This window comes from Ceratotherium simum, chromosome 2 (genome assembly GCF_057802395.1).
Source record: "Ceratotherium simum simum isolate JZ-2026a chromosome 2, ASM5780239v1, whole genome shotgun sequence".
NCBI classification, from domain to species: domain Eukaryota; kingdom Metazoa; phylum Chordata; class Mammalia; order Perissodactyla; family Rhinocerotidae; genus Ceratotherium; species Ceratotherium simum.
Window position 1 is genome coordinate 10,144,434 of NC_141901.1, and position 10,230 is coordinate 10,154,663.

Genomic DNA, 10,230 nt, shown 5'->3' on the forward strand with positions numbered 1-10,230 from the left:
CTTCCACAACAGAAGGTTTTAGCGGCTGTTGCTAGGCAAACATGCCAACTTCCCTGTTTAGGTGAAGCACGTAACCCAACCTCCATTACAAGCAACCTAGATAATATAATTTCTTTGAACTATTTATAGTTGTACCTCAGTTGGTAAAGCCCCTTCAAGGTTTCCTTATAAAATATGATTTTTAAGTTACATTTATTTTTATTTCATCAATATTTCAGTTAAAAATAAGTTCAAAATGGAGGGGCTTCCCAAAATTCATTTTAATAATATAATTAAAAAGAAAAATTTGGCAGAAAAAGAAGAGCAGCTTTGAAAAAAACACCTAAGTGTTTACAAAAAAACTAATCTATGAGAAGTCATTTATATGCTTTGAACTCCCCAATTAGACTAGACCTATAAGATACAGGGAATAATTTGTCCCTTGAGACTGCATCTATTTTTTCCCTGATTTTTCTGTTTAAAATTTTTTGCTATTGTTATTTATACATGATATTAACATTTTTCAGGGTGTTGAGAGTTAATATAAATAAGATCAAATAAGACATTTGAAATTTAAATTTTAGATATGTATATATTTAAACTTCTAAACTCTTAAAATAGTATAATTTGTTTTAATTCAGTGAAATTTGTATTAATCCAGTGAAACAGTGTTTGAGAATATCCTGAGGTAAGATACATTAAGAATGAATTACTAAAGACAAACAGCTTAAATGTTTTATAGTCATTTGTGCTTAGAAATCACTATTTTGTAGCTTTAACACAATTTAAACAATTTAGTTTTTTTTTATATTTTATTATTCAATTCTAATATGGAATACCTAAAAATTTAAACTCTTGCCCCAGCCTCCACCACTGATATACTGTGAAAATTAAATGAGTCATTTCACATAAAGGACTTAGAACAGTGCATGGCCCATAGTAAGTACTCGAAGGATTTTTTAAAATCCATTTTATATATGTCATTATAGTCTTTAGTTTCTTGATCAGTCAGATGAGGATAACAAGTCATCAAATACGTTTTTGCTCTTAGCATGAACTCTAAAAAAATATTGATGCTGTTTTTTAGACGACACACAAATCAGTTAAAATAATTACTTATCAATTTTTTCAATGTATTTTCTGATTTTCTTTTTTTTTTTTTGAGGCTAATCTATGTTTTTTAGGTTATACTAAGTAATTTTTAAGCTACCATATGCTTAAATATTGCTCTGGAATGTGCATACATTTGTCAACCTAAAGCATCGTTTGTTATATTAAGGCTAGAAAAGACCTTAGATACCAATCCACTTATTTCAACAAATGAAACAGAGACTAAGAAAGGTTGGACAGATCACATATCTACCCCACTCCGTGTTTATAGATAAACATCATGCTGTTGAGGAAGGAGTTATGGAGCAGGAAGGGCTGGGGTGGGAGGAGAAAATACAAAGATGAATGAATCATGTGTCCCTTCCTTAAAGAAATTTAACAGTCTAGTAGGAGGATTACAATAAGATGTGCACATAAACAACTAGAATATAAAGTAGCTTGGTGATTATTGCATAGTAAACATAAGGATCTATGAAAGTTAAAAGGAAGAAATAGTAGGAATCTTCATTCTAATGTCACAGCACCTACCTTTTGACAGGTGCCAGTACTATGTGTGATATTAGATATGTACCCAGAGGCAAAGAAGTACAATCAGCTCTCAATTCAGGGCAGGGTGGGGATGAGGAAGGGTAAGGAATGGGAAATTGGAGGGTGTGAGAATAGAGTTTGGATTAACTTAAAAACCTGGTTAAAGTACAACTGGGACCTGAGACCTCTCCTGTGTAAATCATCCATGTAGGAAGAGGGAATAACATCCTCAAACGTGAACATATGCACAAAATAGGGAGTACTGGAGCTGACTCACTTGGATTTTCTGAACTGCTTTAGATAAAGTAAAGGTGGGAGGCCAATTGAATCCTCTCCATGTTTCCCACCTTCCCCTCTCCCTATACGTAGATTCTCCATAACCTACTCCCTTCCCAGCCCACACTCGTATTACCAATGTTCATTAAGATAAATCTCTAGAAAATAACTAAGAAACAGAGAAAGATGTCCCAAGCAATTACACTGAGGAAATATGAGGAAACCAATTGTTTCTGACCTACCCTTCACATTTATAGTCCAGTCCCAAACCAGGCCCAAGTCAGCATCTGCAAACTAGGCCTAAGGGGTAACAATGCAAAGTAATCATGACAGATGTAACCCAAATTCTGGGATTTCTGGAGCTAGGTCCCTGTAGACTTGATTCCAAGAGGGCTAAATAAAATGATGTTTCTGGGTCCTACCTGAAATTGCTTCTGAACTGACCTACCTTCCATGAAGGCCTTGAGCCCAATATTGAGCATCTCTGAACTTCAACTGACCTCCTGAGACTTATTCCAGGGTTATAGTAAACAGAAGGCCTTTATGAAAGAGACATCAGACACTTTCAGCAAACAGGCCCATTCTAGGCAGTACTTTAAACAGTGTCATGAGAGAAGGCAGCTCCACTTTTCACTTGGCAAAACTCACCAGAATATTGTTGGTTTTCATTATTGTATTAGCTTGCTAAGGCTGCTCTAACAAATATCACAGAGTGGGTGGCTTAAACAACAGAAATTTTCTCACAGTTCTGGTGGCTAGAAGTCCAGGGTCAAAGTGTCAGCAGATTTGCTTTCTTCTAAGGGGTCTCTCCTTGGCTTGCAGATGGCCATCTTCTTCTCCCTCTGTCTTCACATGGCCTTCACTCTGTGTCTGTCTGTGTCCTAATCTCTTCTTATAAGGACACCAGGCATATTGGATTAGGGCCCACCCATATGACCTCATTTTACCTTAATTACTTCTATCTCCAAATGCAGTCACATTCTAAAGTACTGGGGGTTAGGACTGTAACGTGAATTTGGGAGGAGGGGACACAATTCAGCCCATAACAATAATAAATGCTCACTTGAAGAATATCATACTTATGAATAAAAGGCACCTTTGTGAAGGTACAAATTTAAATCTACCTGGTTAAACCTGAAGTTTTTCTTTTTCTAATTACTCTTTGCATCATAAAATATTAATGCTTTGGGGGTATAAATTAGCAACAACATATAGGATACTAGAATAAAAAAACACTGATTACCAAAATTATCTGAGTCACACCACAATGAGTTACCAGAAAACAGATACCAGACCATGAATAGACTCAAGATTAATGTGAAAGGATTAATCTTTGTTTATATAGCTAATGATTTGAACCTCATTTAGAGCTCTGTCTGTCTAAATAAGCAATTGTAGATATATTGAAGTCAAATACATTTTGTAACCAAATGATATTCTCTAGCACAAATGTATGTTCAATGTCTCCGGGCAATATTAGGTTTCTCATATCATGAGGAGCTGGTTAAGAAAAAGTTGGACATTCATGTATAAATCATTCAAGAAACCAGAATTTGAAAGGTGTGCTTTAAGCAAGATGGAGCAGAAACTTCCTTTTGCTCCATGCTTTACTTTCTAGGATCTGGACTTGGGGGAGTCTTTGGAGTTCTTTATGATGTTCCAAGAGGTTAGTTTAGGGATGGAAGAGGAGCTCTGCTACTTGGAGGCAGGTCAGGAACCAGATAGGAAGATGTCGCTATGGTAAACTCCTCATTGAAGACAAATATCCACCTTCATATTACTCCATGAGTTTATTTCCCTTTTGTTATTCTCTAAGTTTGAATAAAGTCCTATGTGAATGTTCCAGTCTTTTCTCAGCTGTGCTACCTTCTATCAATGGGAGAGTTCTGCAACTGTACTTAGGCCACTCATTCTCATGCAGGGTGGTGTAGCATTGGTAGTGGGAAATACCTACAACTCCCCCAGAGGAAAAGCAAATCTTAAGGGATAAGAGTCAGAGCCCTTCTCCATCTGGATATTTTTCTTCTGTTGCCAATCTTGGACAGGCAGAAAGACCTAGTGCAAACCCTTGCTCTACCACTTATTAGCTGTGTAAGGTTGCACGAGGTAACTTTAGAAAGCTTCAATTTTCTTTACTATAAAATAAGGATTGTAAAATGTATCTAAACTGGTTTTTATGGAGATTAAAATGAGAAAATACATTTAGAGCATCTAGTACAATGCCTGACGTCTATTAGCCATTCAATAAATGAGAGTTATTAAAATTATACTAGGTACTGTGTGTTGCATTAGGCTGGTGATTCTCAATTTTGCTGTGAACTTTTAAAAGCTGTATATCTCCACCTCTGACCCTAGAGATTCTGATTTGGGGTGTTGGTGTGGGGCTAGGGATCTTTTCTTTTTTTGGATTTTACAGGGGATCCCATCCTCTCATCCAAGGTGAGAACTACTGACGTAGATCAACAGTCAGCAAGCTTTTTTGGTAAATGACCACATAGTAAATATTTTAGGCTTTGCAGGCTATACGGTCTCTGTCACAACTACTCAACTCTGTCATCGTAGCATGAGAGCAGCTATAGACAATATGTAAACAAATGACCATGACTGTGCTCCAATAAAACTTTATTTACAAAAACAGACAAAAAGAGATGGTGGCGGGCTGGATTTGGCCTCCAACTATTGTTTGTCAACCCTGTCTCACATGAAGAGAGATTTTATTTGCTATAGCCAGGGAAAGTATTTTATTATTATTATGTTCAAAAGCAGCATTAAAAGCTTTACGTGTAATGACCAATGTTTGGTGTTAAACACAATTAATTAAACAGACAGGACTTCTGCCTTCCAAGGAATTAGTAATCTAAAACAACAGCACAGACATAATATTTATAAGTAATCCTGTATAAGTAATTGTCATATAAACATATGACTATACAAGACTAAACGTGAAACTGAGTTCAGAGGTGGGCAGAGTTTCCTAATGCTCTTGATTTACAAATATCAGATAAAATAAAAGTAACCCAAGGGCTCATTCAGGAACCAATGTAAGGAGGAGAACAAGGCCCCAGACCAGCTCCCTTTTTTCAGCAGGAGGCTATAAGGGAGCATCTTTTTTTTTTAACAACTTCAAGTTCTTATTTATTTATTTATTTATTGGATAAATTTGACATGTACATTGTGTAAATTTAAGGTATACATCAGTTTAGGGAGCATCTTTTAAAAGGGGTCCTTTAAATAGGACTTCATGGCTGTCTACATGGCTGAATTTGCCTTCTCTCTTATAATTTCTTCATTAAAATACATTACTGTCAGATTTATCTTCTGAGATTAGGGGTCATGTTATGGTTGCAGTTTAATGACACTTGGGACCATTTCCTTTATTTAACCTGGAACAAAGAAAAATGTTTCCCTTTCTCAATAGGAGTAGTAAGCTTAGAAGAAAAGTCACTGGATCAATTTGTGTGTTCGTGTGTGTATGTATGTATGGGTATGTTTAAATCAAGTGATTGGTAATTTAGGAACCTACTGCCTACGATCGTAGAAATGATACAATAGTAGCTGTTGGATAGGGCAAGATTCTCTTATATCTCCTCATATCCCTGAAAGATAGACACATGTAATGAGTATTTATAATTTTTTGGCTGCCCGGCATCTTACCCTCCCCTCCTCACACTGTTTGGGAATTTTCCATTTGGGAATTTTTGTGGATGGCAGGATCTCTCCTGCCACTACAGGGGCCAGGAAGTCCAGATACTTGCCTTCTGCCTTCCACCTTCTGCTCTCCCTCCTTCTGCCCCCACAATAATCCTAGGGTGTGGGAAAGTGATCTAAGCTTGGTGGATTGAATGCTTTCTTAGTTGGGACTTTGAATCTGAAGTGAGTTACACAGAATTAAGTAGAGTTCATCCTACTTGTACCTGTGATACCCAGAGTCTGATGGGACAATGGCAGCAATCCCTGGGATGGTGTCCAGCATCCTCTGGCAATGGCAGTGGTACCCTTACCAGGCAATTTTAGGACGGACTTTAGCTGTGGTTCTGGCTATCTAGCTCCCCTCAATTCCTTTCCTTAACATCAAACTGTGAGCCACTCAATATTCTTCCAGAAAATTCCATTTCTGCTTAAATTAGTCTATGAGATGGTGTAACAAGTAGGAAATCAAGGGGTTGCAGAAATATTCCAGTTTCCCATTTCTCATATCGTTGTCTTTTGCCCAATCTAATGGAGTTATCCATATTTTTTCTTTCCTTGGGCCCTGATTTTTAGGACCGTAATCATTAGAGTCTCAAAACTTAAGATCTATTTCACTTCTGTTAACTCAGTTCATTTGATTATTCCCAAATAATAAGCACTCCTCTCAAGCTTTTGATTTGAATTTTTCACTCATTCTGCCAAGAATGTTTAGTGTCTACATTAAAAACTAATATTGCACAGATTTCTCAAGGGGAAAAGCTCCATATTAATCTCTCTCTTAGCTAAAAAGTATTACAAATGCAAAGTGTTTTTTTTTCTTGAATTCCTTTTGCTAACAAGAACTTTCCGAATCACGCATCTCATTTGGGGCAATCAAAGCCTTCCTCGCTAAAATTACATGGAAAAAGGATTCTTTTTAAAATTTTTGCCAAAATATTTCAGCTACCACAGTTGAAGTGTTCATTTATGGTTCTTTGTTGCAGAGATGTGTAACTTTGTTTCAGCAACATCTAATCAAGTCTCAGATGTTCTCAACTGATGATATAAAAGTCACAGAACAAAATTAATTTGCATCCACTTTAGCACAAACAATCACAACAAATATTTGATAACCTGTTGTGTGCCTGTCACTGTGCTATGGTGATACAGCAGGGAACAAGACAGATTCTCTTCCTGGGGAGCTTATAGTTTAGGAGGGAAGATAGAATACTTATAAATAGTTAAATAACCACAATTTTGAAGGTCAAGGTTCATGGCATATTTAACAGTGAGAATTGACCTAGTCTGAGTTGAGCAGAGAAGACTTCCTCAAGAAAGTGACATTTAAGCTGAAAGCTACAGGATGAGTAGAAATTAGCTAGACAGAGAGAGAGCAAACGTTTCAGGCAGAAAGAACAGCATATGCAGCTGCACCGAGGAGGGAAGAAGTGTGGTGCGTTTAGGGAACTAACAGAAATCCAGTTTGGCTGGAGAAAGCACAGAGATTCAGAGGGAGCCTAGCAAAGAAGATGCTGCAGAGATAGGCAGGTGGCATTGGAAGCCAAAGTAGGAATTTTGAACTTTATTTTAAGATAGGCTCACCAGATAAAATACAGGAGGTTGAATTAAACATATAGTTCTGATACATACTTGGAATTTATATTTCAGATAAACAATATTTTAGTACAAGTATGTCCCAAATATTGCATGGAATATACTTACACTGGAAAAAAAACTTCTATGTTTATATGAAATTCAAGTTTAACTGGACATCCTGTATTTTTATTTGCTAAATCTGGCAACCCTATTTTAATAGCAATGTGAGGTCTGAAAGGCTAAGGAGGGACATGATAAAATTTGCTTGTTGAAAATTACTCTCTAATTATAGAGTAGAAAATTACTGGAGGCAGAGCAAAAGTACATGAGAAGATCTTGATCAGTCCCTCTTTCTTGAAACCTTCTCTTCCTTTGCTGTCTTATGAAATCACACCTAGTTTGTCTCCTATCTCTCTGCTCACTATTTCTTAGTCTCCTTTAATAGATCTACCTCTTTTATTAGACATTTAAATGTTGATGTTCTAAGACTGACCACACACAAAGTTTGCAAGAATATAGAGCAACTAGTTCTCTGATATGTTAGTGAGAGCGTGAAATGCTTTGGAAAAAGGTCGGGCAGTTTCTTATAAAAACCAACCATCTATGATCTAGTCATCCCCCTTGTGGGTATATATTCAAAAGAATTGAAGGCAGGTCTCGAAGAGATATTTGCACACCCACGTTCATTGCAGCTTTATTCACAATAGACAAGAGGTGGAAGCAACCCAGATGTCCATCTGCTGATGACTGGATAAAGAAAATGTGGTATATGAATACAATGGAATATTATTCAGTCTTAAAAAAAAAAAGGAAGTCCTGTCACATGCTTCAACATGAATGAACCTTGAGGATATTATACTAAGTGAAATAAGCCAGTCACAAAAAAACAAATACTGTATGATTCCACTTATATAAGATATCTAGAGTAATCAAATTTAAGGAAACATAGAGTGGAGTGATAGTTGCCAGAGAGGGGAGAGGGGAAATTTTGGAGCCATTTAATGGGTATAGAGTTTCAATTTTGCAAGATGAAAAAAGTTCTAGAGAATGTGAATACAGTTAACACTACTGAACTGAACACTGAAAAATGGTTAAGATGGTAAATTAATTTTTCTTTCTTTCTTTTTTTTTTTTTGTGAGGAGATCAGCCCTGTGCTAACATCTGCCATCCTCCTCTTTTTTCGCTGAGGAAGACTGGCCCTGGGCTAACATCCGTGCCCATCTTCCTCCACTTTATATGGGTCGCCGCCACAGCATGGCTTTCCAAGCAGTGCGTTGGTACTCGCTCTGCTGCAGCAGAGCGCGCGCACTTAACCGCTTGCGCAACCGGGCCGGCCCTTAATTTTTCTTTTTTACCACAATTTAAAAAATTAATTTTATAAAAGATACTACTATAAAAGGAGCCAAAAATCCTGTCCATACAAGGGAGTTTCTTGACTCCTTGAGTAGCTTTTACAGACTGTAAATTAGATTTGCCTAGTCACGTGACCGCAAAAGAAGTTAGACATGTTTAATCCAGAAATAAATTTCATTTAGGGGAGGGCTTGCAACTCTGTAAACATCATTTTGCTTTCCAGATTAGATTGGTATGCAGAAGGAGTTTTTGGTATATATGTATATGACACGAACAATCACTGAAGAGTATTTATGTAAACATAACGGGTGGGGTTCAGACCAGGGCCACGCATGGGTTGCATTCTCTTGCTATGACGGTAATGTGTAAAATAAAGATTCTGTGACACAAAAGCAAAATAAAACAAACCATCTACCAACTCTTTGACCTTATGAGCAACTCCACTTCTAGATATTTACTCAAGAGAAATGAAAGCATATGTCCACAAAGATTTATACAAAAATGTTCATAGCAGCTTCATGCATGATAGCCCCAAACGGGAAACAGTGTAAGTGTCCATCAATAGAAGAAAGGCTAAACAAACCATGATATATCTGTGCAATAAAATGCTACTCATCAATCAAAAGGAACAAACTAATTGTACATGCAACAACACGGATGAATCTCAAAAACATCACGCTGAGGGAAAGAAGCCTTATACACAAAAAAGAGTATATACTGTACGATTCCATTTATATGAGGTTCTAGAACAGGCCATCTTTGGTGCAAAAATATCAGAACTACAGTTGCCTCTGGGAAAAGGTAGAGATTGACTGGGAAGGGACTCAAGAAATTTTTTTGGGTGATGATAATATCAATATATTGATAGGAGTTTGTGTTAAATAGAAAAGTATGCATTTGTTAAAATTCATCAAATAGTACATTTATGATTGGCACATTTTATTATATGTAAATTTCAATCTAAAAAAGAACTATAAACAAATGTTTAACACTAGTTAATGATGTGTACTAATATCGGCAACTTTGAAATACATTTAAAAAAGATGGCTTGATAGCTGCAGAGAATAGACAGATAAACAGGGCATAAAGAAAATATAGTAAAATGATAATTGTAGAATCTTGGTGGTGGTACATGGATGCTCACAGTGTGATTCTTTATGTTTAAAATTTTTCATAATAAAATGGGAGAAAATTATGCTCTTCAAAGCCCAATTTTAGGCCCTCTTTTCTTCTTTCTGTTCTCTCTTCCTGTCCAATCTCATTCACTCCTATAACTTCAAATACCAGCTGATGCTCACATTTATATCTTTATCCCAGATCCATCTGCCGAGCTTCTGATCCATATATATCTTACTTGACATCTCACTTAGACGTCTTGTAGGCATCTCAAACTCAGCATTTCAAAACAGACGTATATTTATCTTCATCCTGCTCCAAATCTGCAACTCCAGTGTTCTTCACCTCAGTAAATTGTGCCACCATCCGCTCCTGTGCTCCTGCCATAAACCTGGACACCTCCTTGACACTTTGGTCTTCCTCACATCCAAATAATCATGAAATGCTGACAATGATAATTCCTAAATTTATATTAGAATACACTGAATTCTCTCTACTCATCACTGACACCAAAGAGGTCCTAGCGACCATATTGTCTTGTCTGGGCTATAACAATAGCCTCCTAACTGGTCTCTTCTCTTCTGTCTTCCATACAAGAATCA